The sequence below is a fragment of the Callithrix jacchus genome, chromosome 6, assembly GCF_049354715.1.
Source record: "Callithrix jacchus isolate 240 chromosome 6, calJac240_pri, whole genome shotgun sequence".
Lineage (NCBI taxonomy): Eukaryota > Metazoa > Chordata > Mammalia > Primates > Cebidae > Callithrix > Callithrix jacchus.
Window position 1 is genome coordinate 157,559,009 of NC_133507.1, and position 22,247 is coordinate 157,581,255.

Genomic DNA, 22,247 nt, shown 5'->3' on the forward strand with positions numbered 1-22,247 from the left:
TTTTCCACTTTCCTTTTTTTTTTTTTTTAAATGTTATTAGGTGTGTTTGTATCCACTTTAAAAGCAACAGAAAAGAAGCAAAATAAAAAATGGTGAAGTTGTACAGTCTGAAAGTCAGATTCATAGACCTGGAGGCATCTTGGACTAGTCAGAGGAGTGGTTTCAGACTAAGCAGCTGGGGTTTGGGCCGACTGAGTCTCGCTGGAGGTCTGTCTGTGCCTGTTGGTGGCAGGACTGGGCTTCACTGTTCCGCTTTTTCCTCTCCTTCTTTCCTGCTTCTTGTTTCTGTTTCTTTGGATAAAACATATGTTTCCTTTTATTTATTATTAGTTTAAGGTATTATCTCTTGCTGATAATCTGTAGGGTTTTACTCAAACCAGTCAGTAAGATTTTAAAAATGCTTTTTTTTTTTTTTTTTGACAGAGTCTTGCTCTGTTGCCCAGGCTGGAGTGTAGTCGTGTGATCATCGCTCATTGTAGCCTCAAACTCCTGCCCCAAGTAAGCCTCTCAGCTTCTGGGGTTATAGCATGAACCACCCCATCTGGCCTATGAAGTGTTTTTTTCTGTGTCTATTTCTACATCTATTTCCCTTTCCCCAATTATGCAGCCAATGACTTGCTTCCTGCAAGACATAAAATCAAAGCATCTGGAAGTATTTTTAGTTTTTTGGGGGTGTGTGTGTCTTTGAATCTTCACGTAAACACAGATGAACTTGACTTGTCAAAGAAATTCCTGGAACCTCATGTCACCATGTTCTGGTGCATCTGTATCTTAACAAAAGGCCATTGGTTCCTTGCCTTTTTGCCATCATGTATTTCTGTTTTTAAAATTATTTTCTCATATGGCCGGGAATGGGGAAGGCGTGTCTAATGTCCATTTCTGACTCTGGCTTCGGTTACTTCTGAGAAATGCTGTGTCAAATTACAGGACAGTTGGTTCATGAAAGAGCGTGGCCAATTCTTTGGGCTAGGCATGTACACCTGGCCTCATAGATCACTCTGTCAGCTCCTGACATTTGGCGTCTGAACTTTGTCCACAGAGGTGAGCGATGGGTGAGCATCCAGCCCCTGGTATGGAACACACCGTTGTCTCTGTCATTATCAGGTGATCCAAGCACAGTGCCAATGTTTAACGCTGAATATTCAGAGCAACGGGATAAGCAACCTGAACAGTCACTGATGGAAACAGATCTGTGATGTGGGATCAGTAGGAGAAGTAGGTTGTCCCTCTTCCACAAGGTGAACCTGAGGAGTACAAGTAGGGACAACGATCGCATGTGGCACCGCGGTCGGCTGGAACTGGAGCCGTGACAATCCTGAAAGGCCACCAGTGTTTATCTGCAGCCATATGGCCCGTTGCCACTTAGGCCAGTGTCTTCACTTAATTTTACAAACATAAACGACACCCAGCTCAATCAGTTATGCTGCCTGTACATCTGCTCAGACATAAGGACGATCACGAGAAAGCATATGGATAGGTCAGTGGAAACTGAATCCTAACTTCAGGGGCTTCCCTCGGCAGCACCTGGCAGAGGCCATTGGAATGTGTACAGCTAGGCAAGCCCAGGGGTTTGACATGTGGACAGAGACACACATGTACACATGCATGCACACGTACACGCACACATGCATGCACACGCACACGCACACACACCCATGCTATCACAACTTGGAAGCATTAAACCTTAAACACAAATAAACATCTAAATATATTATGCCTTCCTGATAGGGGATCAGAAAATACACAGAAACAGAAAATAACAAAACTACAAATACTTCTACCTCCCTGGAATAACCACATTCATATTTTTCCTATATGACCTTTTCAGAGAGCATCATACTTTGTTTTATAATATTTCTTTTCATCGATTTAAAATCAATAATAGAAAGAATAGATAATTTGGTGAACAGTATTGGGATGAATGCCTGTTGATTGGAAAAGAAGTACAGTTAGTTTCTTAACTAAGAGCACACACAGAAATACATTCCAGATGTATTAACCAGATTTTAAATAAAGCTATACAAGCAAAAAAGTAAATTAAAGGAGAATTTTAAACAACCTTAGCGTGGGAAAATGAACAAATCTGATTAGGTAAAAATGACAGATTTTATATGCAAATATTTGTATGTGGAATCAAAAGACAAAAGACAGACGAGGAGAGAGCATTTGCATGATATAAAACGACCGGAAAGAGTGATATTTTCAACATGTGAATAGGTACTCTAAGCCAATAAGACAAGAATATTCGCAGAATATTCCAGAATATAGAAAAAAAGTTCAACCTCTATGAAAGGAAACAAGAAGCAAGTTAAATGAAGTTATTGTTACATCCATGTCTCTCCAGGTATGAAATTTATTGAGAAAGCAGTAAGGAGGAGGCCAATTCAAAGGTAAAAATCCCATAGGCTCCTGCTTTAAGGATAATTGGTTCATTATATTGCATTTTATAGAAGTTTTCTTTTTTTTCTTTTTTTGAGACAGAGTTTCGCTCTTGTTACCCAGGCTGGAGTGCAATGGCGCGATCTCAGCTCACCGCAACCTCCGCCTCCTGGGTTCAGGCAATTCTCCTGCCTCAGCCTCCCGAGTAGCTGGGATTACAGGCACGCGCCACCATGCCCAGCTAATTTTTGTGTTTTTAGTAGAGACGGGGTTTCTCCATGTTGACCAGGATGGTCTCGATCTCTTGACCTCGTGATCCACCCGCCTCAGCCTCCCAAAGTGCTGGGATTACAGGCGTGCACCACCATGCCCAGCTAATTTTTGTGTTTTTAGTAAAGACAGGGTTTCTCCATGTTGACCAGGATGGTCTCGATCTCTTGACCTCGTGATCCACCCGCCTCAGCCTCCCAAAGTGCTGGGATTACAGGCGTGAGCCACCGAGTCCAGCCTTATAGGAGGTTTTTAAAATGTGCTTGGATTATGAGCACTAGAGTTGGCATATATTTCTGTAGGCAAGGTGAGAGCCAGGGTGTTGTCTGCCGGGAAGTCTCTGGGAGTCTGAGTGTTGTCGTTGCAAGACAGTTTTCCTGAGCAGAATACCAGCTTCTTCCAGGTCCTGCTGACTGGGAAATGGATTTTAAATGGCAAGTGCTACTGAGCTTTGAAGAACCCAGCTGCCTTTCAGCCACCATATCTGATCCATCTCCACTGGGTTCCAGTTACTGTCCTCACCTTAGCCAATGCCTGAGCATCTGTGACTCAGTATACTTGAAATGAGCAAGCTAAGGGACCCTATGTAGCCATCTTCTTGGTATTTCAGCTGTCCGGGTACAAATCCATTGTAGTGTAGTTTCCACCAGATGGATGGTGATTGTCTTAGTCTGTTCCGTGCTGATACAACAGAATACCTGAGACTGGGTAATTTATAAAGAATAGAAATTTATTTCCCAGAGTTCTGGAGGCCAGGAAGTCCAAGATGAAGGCTCCCATGTCTGGTGTCTTGTGAGGGCCTTCTGGCTGTGTCCTCTCATGGTGGAAGGTGGAAGGGGTGGTGAGACAAACTCCCTTTGTCACCCCCTTTTACAGGGGCACCTAATCCTGTTCACGTGGGAGGAGTCCCCATGGCCTAATCACCTCTTAAAGGCCCCACCTCTTAATACTATCACCGTGGCAACGGGATACATTCAGAACATAGCAGCTATCAGCCATGCACAGGCAATTCAGTCGGCAGGTTAGACACTACATCCTGAGCTGCTCCTAGGCATGGTCCATTCATAAGGGCCCTCTGGCCATTTGTCTGGTGGCAAGAATGCCTGCAACTTTCTTCAGTTTCTCCTCTTTCTGATTGCCAGTGCATAAGACTGGGTGTCTAAACAGAACATCTGAGATCTTAAGGTGCATTTGAGTCACCTGAGGATGACATAAATGGCAGATTCTGATACAGTAGGTCTGGGGTGGAGGATGAGATCCCGTTTTTCTAAGGGTGTTTATGGGGACCTGCAGCATCAGTATCACCCAAAGACTTATTAGAAATGCAGTAGCTTGGGCTTCTGCCTTGACCCACTGATAAAGAATCTGCATATTAACATGAGCCCCAGGAAAGTCAGTCAAAAGCATATCCCTAACCAATATAGTGAAAGCCTGTCTCTACTAAAAATATAAAAAATTAGCTGGGCGTGATGGCACATGCCTGTAATTCCAGCTACTTGGGAGGCTGAGGTAGGAAAATCGCTTGAACCCAGGAGGTGGAGGTTGCGATGAGCTGAGATCGTGTCATTGCACTCCAGCCTGGGCGACAAGAGCAAAACTCCATGTCAAAAAGCAAAACGAAACAAACCAAACCAGAACACCCAACACTAAGAGGCACTGCCCGGGGGGAGGGTGCAGCATGGCACATATGGGGTCCTGGTGCTGCAGGCGACCATCTCCCAGGCAACCAGCGCATTGGGTTCTGCCAGGTGCCCTCACAGGCACAGGGGTCCTGGTCAGTTTCTTTAAGCCCAATCCAGATCTTCCAGCCTTTTTGCTTCCAGGCGACATGCGTGATCTACTGCTCTCTCTCCATGGTGTCTCCTGATGGCGTCTGCAGGGCTCCCTGTGAGCTCTTTGTAGTTAACAGGCATCTGTTTTGTGCAGTGAGCCTTTCTGTCCCCATTTCCCATCTCTGTCTGCCCTGCAATCCTAGGGTCCCTGGACAGAGATGGGGCCCAGTGGGCAGGGTCTGAGGATGTTTTATTGACCTACAGCTGTCCGATGGCTCTCTGGGAGGTTGCAACGTGAGGCCACATCATGCTGTCCCTGCCAGCACTCCCCCACCACCCAACGGCTTCACGGCTGTCAGCTGCTGGGCACCTGGGGTAAAGTGCAGGAGAGAGAATCTGAGGAGGTTTATTGGCCTAATAACACCAGCAGGACACCCTGGGAGACAGCGGTGTAATGTCCCCAACTTGTCTCCAAGAAGCTGGCTTTCAAGAAGATTTTATTGGCCCCAATATACTCCTATCAGCCCCACTCTCCTGACCCAGCTCCTCTTATCACCCTGACAATCTCCATTCCATAGGGATTCACCCAGGCAACAGGAGGAGGGCTTGGAAACTCCACCTGGTTCAAGGGGTCCTTGCACCTCTCTCAGCAGTCCGTGGAAGTCATTAGCATGTCACATTCCCAATTATATATGTCAGCCGTCTCCCCCAAATTAGGGACATCAACTGAAGTGTGTGTGCGTGCCCCTATACACGGGGATGGTGGTTCGGTAAGGTCAGTGTACCTGTCATATTCTAATACAATTGGCCAAGACAAAGAGAAAGTCATGGACACACATGACTTTAGCTTTTTATTTTAAAATACAAACACACACTTATTTAGCTTTGGGGAAGGCATGTCGGATCCCTCATTCTAATAAGGCGAGAAGGAGAAGGGGCCAATGTCAAGTTTTCTATCCCAGCCGTTTCTTCCACATCCACGCAGATATGAAGCCTGGCTGGTTAATATCACACTCTTCAAACATCGACTCTTGCAGCCCAGCCTTAACTTGCTGACATTGTCCTGTGTGTAACTTATCACAGAGGCTAAAACAGGTTATGTCTGTCCCACTGTATAGTCCCCTCCCTTTCGGCACCCCCTTCTGACACCATTGCAGCCCACACCTGTAATAAAGTGAGGGCAAGGTTAGGAGGGATGGGGCGGGGTGATGGTGGGATGGAGTCTTCACTTGACCGTCAGAAATGTTTGTGCTGAGTCAGGTTCTTCCGCCTCACATGAGTCTTTCCATCCGGTACGCACAGTACAGCCCATGCTAAGCAGTCCTGTCCTTAGAGTTTCTGAGATTTAGGGAGGACACTTTCAGATGGATTTGTCGATTCCTGGATTGTTAGTGCTCAGGACTTACCTCTTCAACATCCATCACGGCAGGAGAAGAGCTCCCTGCAGAGTACGCATCTCAAGCAGACCCCCTGGCTCCTCAGACAGTGCCCCAGGCATGCAGGAGGTGGAGCCTGCAAAAGGCACCGTCCAAAGGAGAGGGGAGGTGGTGAGGAGGGACACCAGCAGAGGCTGGTGCCTGCAGATCCGTGCCCCTGCGCCAGGGCTGTTTGAGCCACTCCCTTTAAAATGCTATTTTTCGAGCTTATATTTCAGCCTCACAGCGACTTGTAAAGACAACTTCCTGGCTCCCTTGCAGTTAGAAGGCCTGCTCCACATTGCCCATGCTGACTTAATTCTGGTGTCTTCCTGAAGCTCAGCTCAGCTCAGCATCCTAACCGTGGCCCAAAGGGTGGTGGCAGAGACGTCTTCTCAGATCATCTAAGGCACAGGGTGTGAAGATGCCAGACCCTTTCAGTAACATTCTGTGGAGCTGCCTTTTAGAAATGTTCATCCCACCAGTGATGAGGGCATGGAATTAAAATCTGATGAAAGCATTTTCTCTACTCTCAAGGTATTTGGCGTTCACTTCAGATTTTCCCTGACATTTGCTTCCCTGCTGCTTTCTTCTTCCTTTTTGTGTCTGTTGTGGCTGGGAGGTACTGGGGCTTTTTAAATGCACAGTGACAGAGGTACAGACATCATGGTGTACTTGGAGTGACACAGGCGTCGTGGTGTACTCGCAGTGACACAGGCGTCGTGGTGTATTTGCAGTGACACAGGTGTCGTGGTGTACTTGCAGTGACACAGGTGTCATGTACTCGCAGTGACACAGGCGTCGTGGTGTACTTGCAGTGACACAGGCGTCGTGGTGTACTTGCAGTGACACAGGTGTCGTGTATTCACAGTGACACAGGCGTCGTGGTGTACTCACAGTGACACAGGCGCGTGGTGTACTCGCAGTGACACAGGCGTCGTGGTGTACTCGGAGTGACACAGGTGTCGTGGTGTACTCGCAGTGACACAGGCGTCGTGGTGTACTCGCAGTGACGCAGGCGTTGTGTACTCGCAGTGACACAGGTGTCGTGGTGTACTCACAGTGACACAGGTGTTGTGGTGTACTCGCAGTGACAGGCGTCGTGGTGTACTCGCAGTGACACAGGTGTCATGTACTTGCAGTGACACAGGTGTCGTGTACTCGCAGTGACACAGGCGTCATGGTGTACTCGCAGTGACACAGGCGTCGTGGTGTACTTGCAGTGACACAGGTGTCGTGATGTGCTCGCAGTGACACAGGCGTCGTGGTGTACTCACAGTGACACAGGTGTGTACTTGCAGTGACACAGGCGTCGTGGTGTACTTGCAGTGACACAGGCGTCGTGATGTGCTCGCAGTGACACAGGCGACGTGGTGTCCTTGCAGTGACACAGGTGTCATGTACTTGCAGTGACACAGGTGTCGTGTACTTGCAGTGACACAGTCGTCGTGGTGTCCTTGCAGTGACACAGGTGTCATGTACTTGCAGTGACACAGTCGTCGTGGTGTCCTTGCAGTGACACAGGTGTCGTGTACTTGCAGTGACACAGTCGTCGTGGTGTACTTGCAGTGACACAAGTGTCGTGTAATTGCGGTGACACAGGCGTCATGTACTTGAAGTGACACAGGCGTCATGTATTTGCAGTGACACAGATGTGGTGTACTTGCAGTGACACAGGCATGGTGTACTTGCAGTGCGGTGACACAGGCATTGTGGTGTGCTTGCAGTGACACTGGTGTCCTCCTGTGCTTGCAGTCATTGTGGTGTGCTTCCTTTTCCAACTGAAAAGTGACCTGGGGGATGGTGGAACCAACCAGTCTCAGGGTTCCCCTGAAGGCATTTGTAGACATGACAATTCAGGAAATGCCTCCAACCAGGCCTTGCTTCTCTTAGTTTGGCACACACCAGCCTTTGGGCAGTTCTCCTGATGGCAGGAATGTTTGACAGGTGTCCTGTGCTGGGGGTATCCATTGTCCAGGAGACCCCCTCCGTTGGAGGGCTGACAGGAGCTAGCCTGGTCCCCTGGTCTATGGCTTTATTCTTCACACTGCCTTCTGCATGTGTGAGCCTCCACGAAGCTGTGCCACTTTTGGGAACCTACCTAGCAGACACAGATGCAGCAGTGCACAGAGATCTCTGTGTGGGGATACTTGGGGCACAGTTGCGAGTGGCCCAGTCAGCTGTGGCAGCTGATGCTAGCACCACTGTGTGATAGTGTGAGCCCCCTGCGGCCAGTGTAGGGGGCTCTGCCTGGACCTTCCATCCAGAAGGAACATGTGGCCTTGACCTTCTGTGCTTCGCTAATTCCACTTAAGACCGTGTCTTCTAGGCTCATCCGTGTCGTTGAAAAAAATTCACTGAGGTTTATGGTGTAGTAGTATTCTATCTGTGTATATTCCACATTCTTCTAGTCCCTCCCTCTGTGGATGGACTCTTGGGTAGATTCCACATCTTGACTATTGAACACAGGAGGGCAGATATCGGACTGCCACACTGTACCCCGTGAATACGCACAATTAGTATCCAACAGTAAAACTGAAAACAACAAAACAACAACAAAAGAGAAGGAACAAGTGCTTCTGCTCTAAGGGGAGCTGTGAGCGGGAGCCTCCAGCTGTCGGGGCCTCTGGGGTCCGCCTTTAAGCCAAGGCCTTGTGCTTTCTTTCTGGGCAGCACTTGGCAGGTGATGAGAAGCCAGGAGTAAAGGTCAGTGGCTGATGACCAGGTGAGACCCACAAGGGAGGCATCAGAATGCACCTGTTACCTGTGCTGTGCATCTCCTATAGGACATAAGCAGCTGCAGACAGTGGCTAAGAACTCCCTCATGGTGGCACCCTGCTCCAAGCACTCCCTGAGGCTGTGCTGTGCCCTGACGCACGTCCAGCCAGCCCCCAGTCAGCCCACACTTCAGAACCACACTGTGCATCGCAAGGTTGCTAGCAACTGGGGCCTTGCAGAAACTAGGCCCAGTGAGGGTTTAATTAAAAATGTTCATTAAATGAGTATTTCTTTCAGTCCTAGTCGCCCTTCCTTCCCTTTTCTAGCAAGTCTAGCTCATCCCGAGAGGTTCCAGGGTCCCAGGGAAGAGACATCCTGTTTACTCACAGGTGGCCACTCCTGTGAGCATCTGCAGAGTGGGTGGGAAGGCTGGGGCAGGAGGTGTGGAGGTCCCCCGAGCAGGCCCAAAGTGGGCATTCGTTAAATATTTGTCCAGCATTTTTTTTTATCAGAGATGGCAAATAGCCAATTTCCTACTAACAAATAAATATACTTATCCACAAAATGACATGCCTCCATCTTTACGTTTACAATAAGAGATTTCTGACAAGCATGGGTCATCCTAGAGCATGTGCTTAATCTGGAATGGATGGAGAGCAGTGCCCTCAAGTCTCCACTTGAGGGCACTGTGACCCCAGTGTTGTGTTGGTGTCCCTTTCAACTGGACCCCTGGGCAGGTGCCCGACGGTCCATCTCTGCATCCGGCTCTCACCGTGCTCCTGGAGGAAGGAGGGATGTTGCCAGCCTCACCTGGGAGGGAGGCCTTGAGCCAAGTGACTGGCATCTCTGCTTGGGCACCCTTGGCCAGTGGAGGAGCAATGCTGATGAGAAGAGCTGGTGCCAATCACTGCAGGGGTGGCAAGCTCTCTGCTGCTGCTTGTGCACCCGTGCCTGCTGGCAGTTTGATCAATGATGGGTGCAGGAGAGGCTGGGTTCCTCGCAGAGCAAAGGCGTAGGGCGGCCTGGCCATCAGCAAGGTCAGGCTAAGGCTAGGAGGACAGGCCTACGAAGCAACAGTGGAGATCCTTGGTTTTCTGGTTGCCACCTTTGCCTTGGTTGACCTTGGAAAGGTCTATACTCCTCCCTTTCCTGGACCCAGGAGAAAAGGCAGGAGCTGGCTTCACCAGGCCCAAGGTATCCCAAATCCAGATGCTAAGCATTTGGAGGACGGGGCAGAAACATCTGCAGAAGAAAGCCAGCCCGGGCAGTGCAGAAGTTCCTCCCCAACTGGACATGGCACTACCGTGCCCCAGGGACATACAGCAATCCTCGATGCTTCCAGTTACATCAGCTCGTTATTACCAGCATTCTTTAATCCTGGGAGTGCCATAATCCTTTCCCCTGTGTATGTGTGAGTGTTATGCAAGATTCAAAGTCACTCGGTGTCATGAGGAAAATAAAAGGACTCTGCATAGAGCAGAAATAATTTGCACGACCGACTCGAGGTAGAGTGTTCTCAAATGAACTCCAGTGGTCCCTGGGCTTTCAGAGGGCCAGGCAGGCACCACGTCGAAGGGCTGTGTAACAAAAGGCCCTGGCTGGGTGCATTATAATTTGCTCCAACCAGTTCCAAAGTACTCATCTTTCCAGTGATGTGAAGAGGAATGGTAATGTCACAGGACGTGGGCATTGTGCCTCGTATAAATACACACACAAAAGCCAGGCAAGGGTATTTTGGATGTCTTGTTGGGGAGGACGTAATTAAATTTCCCTTAGAGAACCCTTTGAAGTCTATGGCTCACTGTTTTATATAAAAGTAATCTCCCCATTTGCCGATCTGTCAGCTGTAGAATTCTAGCAAATTGGGAAAGTGGCTGAGGGAGATTCAATTAGTGTCCACCTGGAGTAAAATCTGCCTTTCGAGAGGGAGCTGTCATGCCTGCTCTGGCTGTTTGAGTCAGGTGTCAACCAATCTCACCTCTGGGGACAACACACTATGCTTAGGGAGCCTTGGGGGGGGTCCCTTGGCCAAGTGCAGGTCCCTGCACAACCACCAAGTGTGTGCCGTGGGGAGGCGTCAGCTTCTAGCTGGTATCAGCTTCCACCCAGGCCTCACTGCCACACAATGAGATCTCCCCAAGCCTCTGAGCCCCATATGCCCTGGAGCCTGGCCAGCAGGGCAAGCGCCACACCTATGGGTGGATTGTGTTGGAAGTAGCAGGTAGTGGTGTTCACTCCACAGGGTTGGAGGCAGCGGGCAGAGCTCAAGCTCACTGTGAGCTTGGGAATCTACTTGCAGTTTTATTTCTACCAGTTTCTACTGATCCCAGGGAAGAGGCTTCAGCACGTGGCCTTGCCCCTGCATCTTATCAAGAGTGAGCCTTGTCCTTCACCTTCCCTATCTCATTCTGGTCACATTTCTCTAGACATGGCCACAACTGACCTTGCTATGCATCCAATATTCCCATTTTTTTAGGATCCTGGAGGTCTGATGGCTGCTGTGGTAGCCGAGGGTGGCCCCATGAAGCAGATATTGGGGTACTGGGTTCAGAGCAGAGATAGTGCAGAGCACAAAGGGAACCAGCCAGGACAGGCAGCACTGTGGGCTTGGCCCTCTGGATAGGGGTGAGTGTGTGTGTGTGTGTGTGTGTGTGTGTGTGTGTGTGTGTTGGGGTGCTTATCCCAGGAACTGCTCATTTTTGTCTCACTGGGTCTCCTCTTTGAGACAAGCTCATGCTTGGACACCTGATCCTGGGCCTTGGAGTGTGACAGGATGCTAAGCCAGACTGGAGAGAGCAGTGGCTGCTGGTTGGGGATGCAGGTGGGGTTTCCAGGGGCTGAAACTGTGCAGTCCCTTTTCCTCCTATTTCTTCTCCTCTAGTGATTTCATTCTATAGATATGTTAAGGTGATGCATCCCTTCACTTTCCAGGCCATTGTTTAGCTAAGTACATACAAGCTTTTGTAATGTTTTCTATAATATTTAAAATCATTAATTGATTCCTTAAAACTCACATTTCCCATTGCTAAACAGGTTACTTGCTTTTCAAAAACCTATCCTAGGATTCCAGATGTGCTCCCTAAGGACATACAGAGATAAGGTTTTAGTACAAAAATTAAAATGAACATCAGGACTGAGACACTACTGAATCTGCTTTTCCACAGTTACTCAGTTTATGGAACTTTCAAAGCCATTTCAGTCCACCATGCCTTCTCACAGAGCATTATTGTGACCCAAGTCTCCATTTTAGAATTGTGATCTAATCTCTTTTAATTTACACTTGTACATCATAGTTCTTAAAATATATATATTGTATTCTAATTGCAAATGTAGTATGTACTACACAGGAAAAGCCTGGAAAGTGACAAAGAAAACAAACATTCCCGTGCTGATTTTGATATATGCCCTGTAATTCTATATGCATCTATGTATACTCTAAAATGCATCATAATGATATTTCATACTTGGAGATTAAAGCAAAATCTTAGTACCTATCAAGAGATAGATCTCCAGAAAAAATTCTATGGGTCTAAATTTATCTAGTCAAAAAAAAAACCTTAGATAGTAAAAAAAAACCTATCCTAGGATTCCAGAGTGCTCCCTAAGGACATACAGAGATAATGTTTTAGTACAAAAATTAAAATGAACTAAAAAGAGTAAAAATGAATACATTAACTATCCTCAAGAAGTTAAGAAAAATAGCAGCAAGTTAAATCCCAAGAAACAGAGGGAAAGAAATCATAGGGATAAGAGCAGAAATTAATAAAGTAAAAAAGAATTGCAATAAAGATAGCCATCAAATAAAAAAAACTGGCTCTTGCAATTTTGTTTAAAGGAAAGATAAAGCCCTGATGAAACTGATGGAGGGAAAAAAGAGAAAAGGCACAAATAACTAACATCAAAGAATTAAAAGTAGGACACTATTTCAGGTCTTACAGGTATTAAAGCTAGTAAGAAGACATACTGAAAAACTTTATGCTGATAAATTTGAAAATCTAGATGAAATAGACAAATTTCTTAAAAACACAACTTACCAAAACTGACACTAGAAGAAATAGAAAATCGGAATAGTCTTAAATACATTAAGAAATCAAAATCCTTTCTATACAGATGGATTTACTCATGAATGCTACTAAACCTTTAAGAAAATATAATACTACTATTACAGAAATTCTTGCAAAGAACAGAAAAAGAAAGAATATTTTGCTACTGATTTTATGAGGTCTTGACATAAAACCGAACAAAAATATTGCAAGAGAAGAAAGTTATGAAACAAGTCCCATTTAAGAACATGGATGCAAACATTCTAAGCCAAATATTACTAGAGAAACTAAAATGATATTCAAAAAATATCATTTTCAGATATTTCAGATGTAAATTATTACATATGTATCAGATAAAAAGTGACAATACCAAATGCTGATGAGAATGTGGAGAAACTGGATCATTCAATACCCTGCAGCTGGGAATGTAAAACGGTGCTGCCATTATGGAAAATGGTTTGATGATCTTGACAGTTTCCCATAAAGTTAAACATGCTAGAACCAGCAATTGCATTCTTGGGCCCTTATCTCAGTTTTTCACTGAAAATATATTCACACAAAAATCTGTATACAAATCCTCACAGCAACTTTATAACACCTAAAAATTGGAATGAACCCAGCTGTCCTTCAACAGGTGAATAATTAGACAAACTGGTGAATCCATACCATAAAATACTATCAAACAATAAAAAGCAGTGAAGCTTTGATACATGCAACAACCTGGGACTTATTCTTAGGGAATTATGCTGAGTGAAAAAAGCCAATCCTAAGAGGTATCAAACTGTTTATTCCATTTATATAATTTTATGCAATTTTAGAAATGGAGGATGGATTCTTGGTGGCCAAGGGTTAAGGGAAGAGGGGTAGGAGGGAAGTAGTTGTGGTTAGAACTGGACAGCATGAGAAATCCTGGTGGGGTTGGAATTGCTCTTCTGTATCTTGACTGTGGTCCTGGATACACAAACCTGAAAAGATGATAAAACTTAATACATACACATATACACACACAAATGAGTACAAGGAAAACTGCCAAAGTCTGAATAAAATGTGTGTGTTGTATTAGTGATATTATACCATAGTTGTTACCATTGGGGGAGACTGGGCAAAATGCACACAGGATCTCTCTGTATTATTTAAGTATGTGAATCAATAATTATCTCATTAAAAATCATTCAATGAGATCAACTATGGTAACAAAGGAGAAAGTCATGTGATCATCTCCATGGAGGCAGAAAGAGTACATGTTACAAGTCCACAACCATGCATGACAAGCGTTCTTAGCACACAAAATCTGAGAAAGCATAGCTTCAGAACTGCATCAAACTTTGTACTAAATGATAAAATGTTGAACATTTTCCTGCTGCGGTCTGAAACAAGGATGTCTTCTAGATCACATCTACTCAATATCATAATTAAATGGTCAAGCCAGTGCAATAAAGCAAGAGAAACAAAAAGCTATGAGAAGTGCAAACAAATAGATAAAACTGTCATTTTTCAAAGGAAATATGCCTACAGACATTATAAAACACCATAGAATCTAAAAAATAAATAATTACAATTAGATAATAAGTTTGGTTTGTTGCTGGCTGTAAAACTAATTCAAAATGTTGATTATTTCTATATACCAGAAACAAACAGGTATAAAGGAAAACCTCAACATGTAATTTATAATGCAAAATTATCAAATACCTAAAAGTGAATCTAAGGAAAGATGTGTAAGATATCTATACAGAAAATTACAAAACATCATTAAGAATATTTAATGGCTAAAACAAATGCTGGGAAATATCACTTTCATGGACTGGAAAAGTCAGTAATGTGAAGATGTCTGTTCTTCTCAAATTGATCTATAGATTCAATATAATCTATTAAAATATTAGTTGTTTTTGGTGGAAATGCATAAACTTATTATAAATTCCTTTAGAAATGCCAAATGTCAAGCATATCTAAGACACTTTGGAGAAAAACAAGGTGGGATGACGTACTCTATGGTTGCAGACCATTATTGTGAGGCTACGTGCTGAAGTCAATGTGGTATCAGCAGAATGATACAAGCAGTAGATCAGAATAGAGGATTCGCAAGCAAATTGCTGTCTACATAAACATTTTCATTGTTGTTGTTCTTTTAAATACTGGTTTTTAATGATAGAAGACACTGCGCAGTAGTGGGAAAAGAACAGCCTTTTCAATAAATGGTGCTGGGTCATTGGGTCAATCACATATTCATGTGGCTATGAAATAAAACTTGAACTATAAACAAAAATCAGTTCTGGGCAAAGTGGAAGATATAAATGTGGTAAGTGGACCAATAAAGCTTCTGCGAAGTAGAGACATGGGAATTTTTTACACCATTGGGAACATAAATCAGTTCAATCATTGTGGAAGACACTGTGATGATTCCTTTCAGATTTAGAATTGGAAATACCATTTGACCCAGCAATCCCATTACCATTACATTATATTCCCAAGGTGATATAAATCATACTTTTATAAAGATACTGCACGAGTATGTTCATTGCAGCACTGTTCACAATAGCAAAGATGTGGAATCAGCCCAAGTGCTCATCAATGATAGACTGGATAAAAAAATGTGGTATATATATATAAAATGGAATACTATGCAGACATAAAAAGGATGAGATCATATCCTTGGCAGGGACATGGATGGAGCCAGAAGCCATTATCCTCAGAAAACTAACGCAGGAACAGAAAACCAAACGCTGCATGTTCTCACTTATAAGTGGGAGCTGAACAATGAGAACACAGTCACATAGGGGGATCAATCACACCCGGGCCTGTTGGAGGAGGGTGGGTTGGGGGAGAACATCAGGGAAAACAGGGAATGCATTCTGGGCTTAATACCTAAGGGATGGGTTGATAGGTGCAGCAAACCACCACGGCACACATCTACTTATGTAACAAACCTGCATATCCTGCCCACGTACCCGAACTTAACATTAAACTTCTGAAAGTTATTAGCAACAATAGCGTCATAATCTTGAGGTAGGCAAAGAGCTCTTACATAGGACACAAAAAACTGTAACCACAAAGACAAAGTTGGTCAGCCAAGTTACCTTAACATTAAGAACTGCTTGTCTTTTCTCTCTCTCTTTTATTGAGACGGAGTTTCACTCTATCACCCAGGATAGAGTGCCATGGTGTGCTCTTGGCTCACTGCAACCTCCGCCTCCTGCGTTCAAGCAATTCTCCTGCCTCAGCCTCCCGAGTAGCTGGGACTACAGGCACCCACCACCACGCCCAGCTAATTTTTGTATTTTTAGTAGAGATGGGGTTTCACCATGTTGATCAGGCCAATCTCAAACTCCTGATCTCAGGTGATCCACCCGCCTTGGCCCCCCAAAGTGCTGGGATTAGAGGTGTGAGCCACCGCAAGAACTTATCTTCATTCAAAGATACCATCGTGACAGTGAGAAGGAAGCTAAAGAGTGGAGACAATACTCACAACCATGTACCTGCAAATAGCTTCTAACTAGAAATGTAAAATTAGAAAGAAATAGACAACCAGCTCAGCAGGGGTAATACTCAAATGATCACTACGCATATGAAAAGATGTGCAGCCCCATTAGTCATCAGAAAAGAGGACACTAAAACTATCATGTCATACTGCACCACACACTTGAGTGGGGACGATGAAAGTGGCTGACCACACCCTGGTGGGAGGATGGGGAGTAGTGGGCATTTGTACGCGTCGCTGGTGGCGATGAAATTGGAGCAACTGCTGCAGTAAACTTGGTGGCACTGTGACCTCATGTGATGACGCTCTGGGGCGAGCGAATGTCCTCCCAGGCATATGCTACAGCAATGTGTGCAGAGAGACGGACACCGATGTCCACAGCAGCATCGTTCATAATAGCCCCAAACTGAAGAAAAATGCTCTCCCTCCCCTAGTCCCCCAGCCCCCGACAGGCCCCAGTGTGTGATGTTCCCCTCCCTGTGTCCATGTGTTCTCATTGTTCAACCGCCACTTATTTACTTATTTATTTTTTGAGACGGAGTTTCGCTCTTGTTACCCAGGCTGGAGTGCAATGGCGCGATCTCGGCTCACCGCAACCTCCGCCCCCTGGGTTCAGGCAATTCTCCTGCCTCAGCCTCCCGAGTAGCTGGGATTACAGGCACGCACCACCATGCCCAGCTAATTTTTTGTATTTTTAGTAGAGACGGGGTTTCACCATGTTGACCAGGATGGTCTCGATCTCTTGACCTTGTGATCCACCCGCCTCGGCCTCCCAAAGTGCTGGGACTACAAGTGTGAGCCACCGCGCCCGGCCCTTCACTTATGAGTGAGAACATGCAGTGTTTGGTTTTCTGTTCCTGTGTAAGTTTGCTGAGAATGATGGTTTCCAGCTTCATCCATGTCCCTGCAAAGGACATGAACTCATCCTTTTTACGAACGTGTAGTATTCCATGGTGTGTATGTGCCGCACTTTCTTTATCCAGTCTATCCTTGATGGGCAACCCAATGAAAAAATAGACAACCAACATCCTCCTTCCCATGAGAGTCAGAGGAGCTCCTTGACAGGAAAATTAGAAGCCTAAGTGTGGCATCTGCAGGGAGACGCCGGGCAGTGATGAAGTGGACAAGCTGCGGCTGTGTGCAAGGCTGCAGGGGAGTCTTACCGGGGGAACGATGGTTAGAAGAGGCTGATGGAAACAAAGACACACTCTTTACTTCCAGGGGAACAATGGTTAGAAGAGGCCGATGGAAACGAAGACACACTCTTTACTTCCATGTGCATAAAGTTAAACCCAGGAAAAAGTAACCAAGACAATAGCTGCCTGGGCAGTGACTAGAAGAGCTTCTCAGGAGCTGGGGACATCTTCTCTTTGCATTCTGGGTGTTGAGCCCTTTTCTGTGCTTGTGTCATAATTCAACAAAAGTGTATGCGTTTACACCCCTCACATGGATGTTTACATTTTTATAAAAGATGACTAGAAAGATTTAGTTCAAAATAAGGAGTCTGCAATGGCATTTTCAGTCACAGTGAGTGCTACGGTTTAAGTATTTGTCCCCTCCAAAACTCATGGCCCCTCCTGGCATGTGGAATGCCTCTGTCTGAAGAACAGGAGGAACTCTCAGCTAAAGCCTCTTTAGGGGGATCATTCCAGGTCTTTTATTAATGAAGAAACAAGTATGGGTTCCTGGGGTCCCCTGGGAGGGTCCCAGTTCATCCCTCCTTCAGTCTACATCCTGCTCTTCCTGGGCAGACACGGCCTCACCATGCGGTGCGGGGAAGCCGTGCTGTGTCCTGGAAAGTTCATTAGCTGGTACAGTGGCATGGTGCTTCTGGCCTGTTGTTGGTCCACGCTGCTCTCCTGGGGAGCAGCAGGGGCCCCTCCCGCCCTCCTTGGGCCCACGGTGCAGCTGGGAGCTGCAGTGTCTGCGTCAGCCTTTCCTGCTACAGCTGGGGGCTCCTCCAACTTTCCTCGGGAGCAGGAAGTTGCTTTCCTGGTGCACTCGGTGTAAACAGTAAACACACCCCAGCACCTGCTGGGCCTCCCTGTTCCATTGCTCCTGTCCCTGCCACAGCCCCAGGAAGAGGCCTGAGGCCCAGGGGTGTGTGGACCAGCAGCATCTGCCGTGAGCCCACTGAGGAAATAATGGTGCCTGTGGGACTGCATCCATGCCTACGTATGTGTGCATGTGTGTGAACATGTGCACATGGGTGTGCTGATGTGTTTGCACATGTGGATGTATAGATGCATGTATATCTGTGTTTGTGTGTTTGTGTGCCTGTATATGTATATATGCATATGAGTGTGTGTGTAGGGAGTTGTCCATGGGTGTCGTGTGTGTTTGTGTATATATGTACACATGTGTATGTATGTACAGCATGTGGTGTGTGTATGTAGTTTGCATTTGTATGTGTGCATGTGCTTATGTGTGCTGTGTGTACAGATCATGTGTGTGCATGTGCATAGTGTGTGTACACAGGAATGCCCTGCGTACATGCATATGTATATGCTGTACATGTGTGTGGCCAGATTGACCTAAGGTCACTCAGCAGGTTTGTGAAATTAGACTCAGTCCAGCTCAGCAAGCTTTCCATAAAGCCACAACCCTCTTGACAGCACCCAGCTCATCTTCCTTTCCAGACAGGTGGGGAGAGAAGCCTGAGGAAGGGTGGGGGCCAGGCTGGCCAAGGGCTCCTGAGGTGGAGCCAGGGATATTCAAGAGGTGGTGGACAGAGGTGCAAGGCACCCCCAGAGTGGCCCCAGCAGGAGAAACAGAGCAGAGTGAAATGAGAAGAAGCATGGTGGGAGGACCTGGAGAAGGGCCCCAGGGGCTTCTCACAGGACCCTTCTGCCACGCCCCTCCTCCTTCTCGTTGCAGCACTGCACTTTCATTCTGGGAAGGTAGAGACCCCATGGCACCTATTCTGCTGGGCGGGTCTGCTTTGGGCACTCAGCAATAACTGAACAGCAGGTGGTGTTCACTGAGAATGTGCCCTCGTGTATCGTGCCAGGTACGTGACTCAGTTTATTCCTCATGATAGCCCAGGGAGGCAAAGATGAAATGCACACCCAGGGAGAATGCTGTGTGCTGAGCTGGGACTTAGCCAAGCTCTGCTCAGGCTGCAGTTGGGATGAAGTCTGACTCTGGGTCAGTCAGAACCTTGCTCTAAACCACTAGAGGTGACTGAAGGGATTATATTTCTAGGATGCTTAATCTCTTGACGAAAAAAAGGTACTGTGTTTGTTTGCCATGCTGAGGCACTGGGTTAGTGGCCTTGAGAACTGTGACAGTCATCTGACAACAAAACCAGCATGCGGTGGAGAGGCCAGAACCTTCCTTGCACTCCCGGGTTGGTTTCCAATCATGTCCCGAAAGCTCAACATGGGAAACTCGCTCACCGAACATCTATAAAGCAATAAACACTTAGTGATTGCACCCTCTGTGCCAGGAACCTTGAATACACCATCTTGGGTGATTATGTAGGCGCTAGGTGCAGCTGTTAAGAAGAGCTGAAGAGTCAGAGACCTGCCACTGCGTCATAGACTGTCAGACTCTCCCTCAGAAACGGATTCCTGCAGGGATGAAGCCAGGCAGTGCTCAGCCCCATCCCTCAGCCTAGGTGGGATTTCCTGCTCCTCATGCTCATCGCATGGATCTATCTGGCCTTGCACATTTATTTGTATGGCCATTTTATTAATGTGTCCTTCCCCCTTCGTCTGCAAGGCAGCTCACTGCTGCATCCTCAGCCCCTAGCACTGTGCGCAGCACACAGAGGGTGCTGGAGTGTGAGCCAAAAAACTAGTGCAGTGTGCATTTGAACGGAGCAGACTTGTGAGGGGACCCTGCGTTAGCGAGTGGATGGTGCTAGTGGTGGCAGTTTCTGGTGCTTTCAGACACACGTTTTGGGCCCAGGTCCTTCTGGTCTCCCACATCCTGTTGCTTGGGTGGCGGCCAGCTTGGTTTGCAGCCACCGTCTTCTGTCTCGTTGGCTTCTGTTAGCATCATCGGTGCCTTTCTTCAGTTAAAGTCTTAAGACTTTCAAGGACAGGAGAAGCCACTTTTGTCGGTGGCTTGGGTCCCACGGTATCATTAGTGGCTAAAAGTCGTGTCGCTCCTGTGACCACCTACCACAACGATGGCCTTCGTGTTAAATGTGGATATGTGTTTAAAAAGCGTCTGAAACAGATTCTTTAGCATCAGGGGGTCTTCCATTGGCCATCTCTGAACGGAGGTGTTTGGTGAAGCCCCGAGAGTCTTGGTCTCAGGAGCATCTACTCAGCCACGCCCTGACATCGGCAATGGTTTTGCACCCAGGACCTACTTATCCCTAAATGCAGAGCCCCCTGAGAGCTCAAATTCCACTTGAATCACACTCCATCCCACAGAATGCTCCCTTAATGAGGGTTAATGGCATTAATTACTGTCCCCTCCACTTCAGAATGTGCTCAAGAGGAGCTAATTGTCACATAATGGCCTGGGACAGCTGAGGCCCTAGCAGAGCTCTGAGGAGTCTCCCGCTCCTTCTGCCAGCCCCTCCACCCATCCACCCCACCGCTGCCTTCTTCCCATCTCCTCCCACAGGGCTGTCATGCTTCCTTTCTGCATCAGTTAAAGTGGGAGTTGTAACCTTCCAGGAGGACTTTGGGTTTTCGGTGTGGATGGCAGACAGGTGCATCAATTTTGCTGACCTGCTCTGTGGATGACAAGGTGCCATGCCCTCTCCTACTGAGTTGGTGTGACCAGTGCCTCTTTAGAGGAAAGCTTGTCAATAGCTACCCAAGTGAAAGACTCACAGGTAACTTGGCCCAGTGATTTCCCTTCTAGGAATTAATCCTATGTAGTTTTTTTTTTGGTACACACCCATGAAGACTATGTAAAGGCACTTATTACAGTGAAGATGGAATAGCAAAAGGGTGAAAATAAGCTGAGTATCTGTCACAGTGGACTGATTAAATAAATGACGGTATGTCTATAACGTGGGGTAGTGTGGGGAGAATGCAACACGAGGCCCCTCTGTATGTGCTGATCGTGAACAACATTCAAGTTATAGAATTAAGCAAAAAGAGCAAGCAGGTGGAAAGGTACATATGGCACGTTACCATTTGTGCAAAACACATGGAATATGTGTGTGATGTACCTAAGCACATCTACACCGTCTCTCCACACCGCTCACACACGAAGCAGCAGGCTGTGATTAAGTACCAGCATGTGCTGAGCTATGGCAGGGTGGCTCTGGGGGACTTTGCAGTGACAGACAAAGGGTCCTCTGATCCATGGGCAGTGCAAACTGTGGGCATCTTTGGCTGACAGGCAGGGCTGGCTGACACCAGCCAAGATTTCAGACAGAGCTCAAGGCCCCATGTGTGACGGAGCAGGAGCACCATCATCTTGGACAAACACCATCACTTTCAGTTCCAACCCCCTTTCTCACCTCACGTGTTCCAAGAAAATCACTTCTCTGCTAACAATAAGCAGCCAGAAAGAGCAGACAGTAAAAAACAGATAAGACAGCTTGGGCACAGAGGGTGGGGGAAAGTCTCTTGGATAACCACCAAACTTCACACTCATACAATGGGCCCCAGTAAAACAATGCGCCCTAGCAAGCACATTCCTTTCCTTTTAGGTGCACTAATATAGGGAAGTTAGGCTGGGCGTGATGGCTCACACCTGTAATCCCGGCACTTTGGAAAGCTGAGGCAGGCAGATCATGAGGTCAGGAGATTGAGACCATCCTGGCCAACATGGTGAAATCCTGTGTCTACTAAAGATCTCTATTGCAGCTACAGGAAGATATATGATACAGACACACAACTCTGCCCTCCCTCCCTACCCCAGCAAGACAAAAAGACATAGAAACATTCCAAGGCTGTGATAAGCTCTCTTTCCCTAAACTCTCAAATACTCTAAGAAAGAATGCCTCTGACCTAACTCAGCCAGAAGCCCCTCTCAGATTTATTCTCCAAAATAAACCTGTCTTTGATGGTTGAGCTGCTTTTTATGTTTCTTTTCTCTTTCCTTAGTTCTTACAATGTGGAAGTAGAGCACAAACCCAGCATTGGGCAGGGCAGGAAGCCATCCTTTGGGAAAAGGCTGAGTGAGACCTAGGAAATCATGTCTTCGTGTTAGTGTGCTGGGAAAAGGGGAGTGATCATGTAGAAAGGATATTTGCCTATCT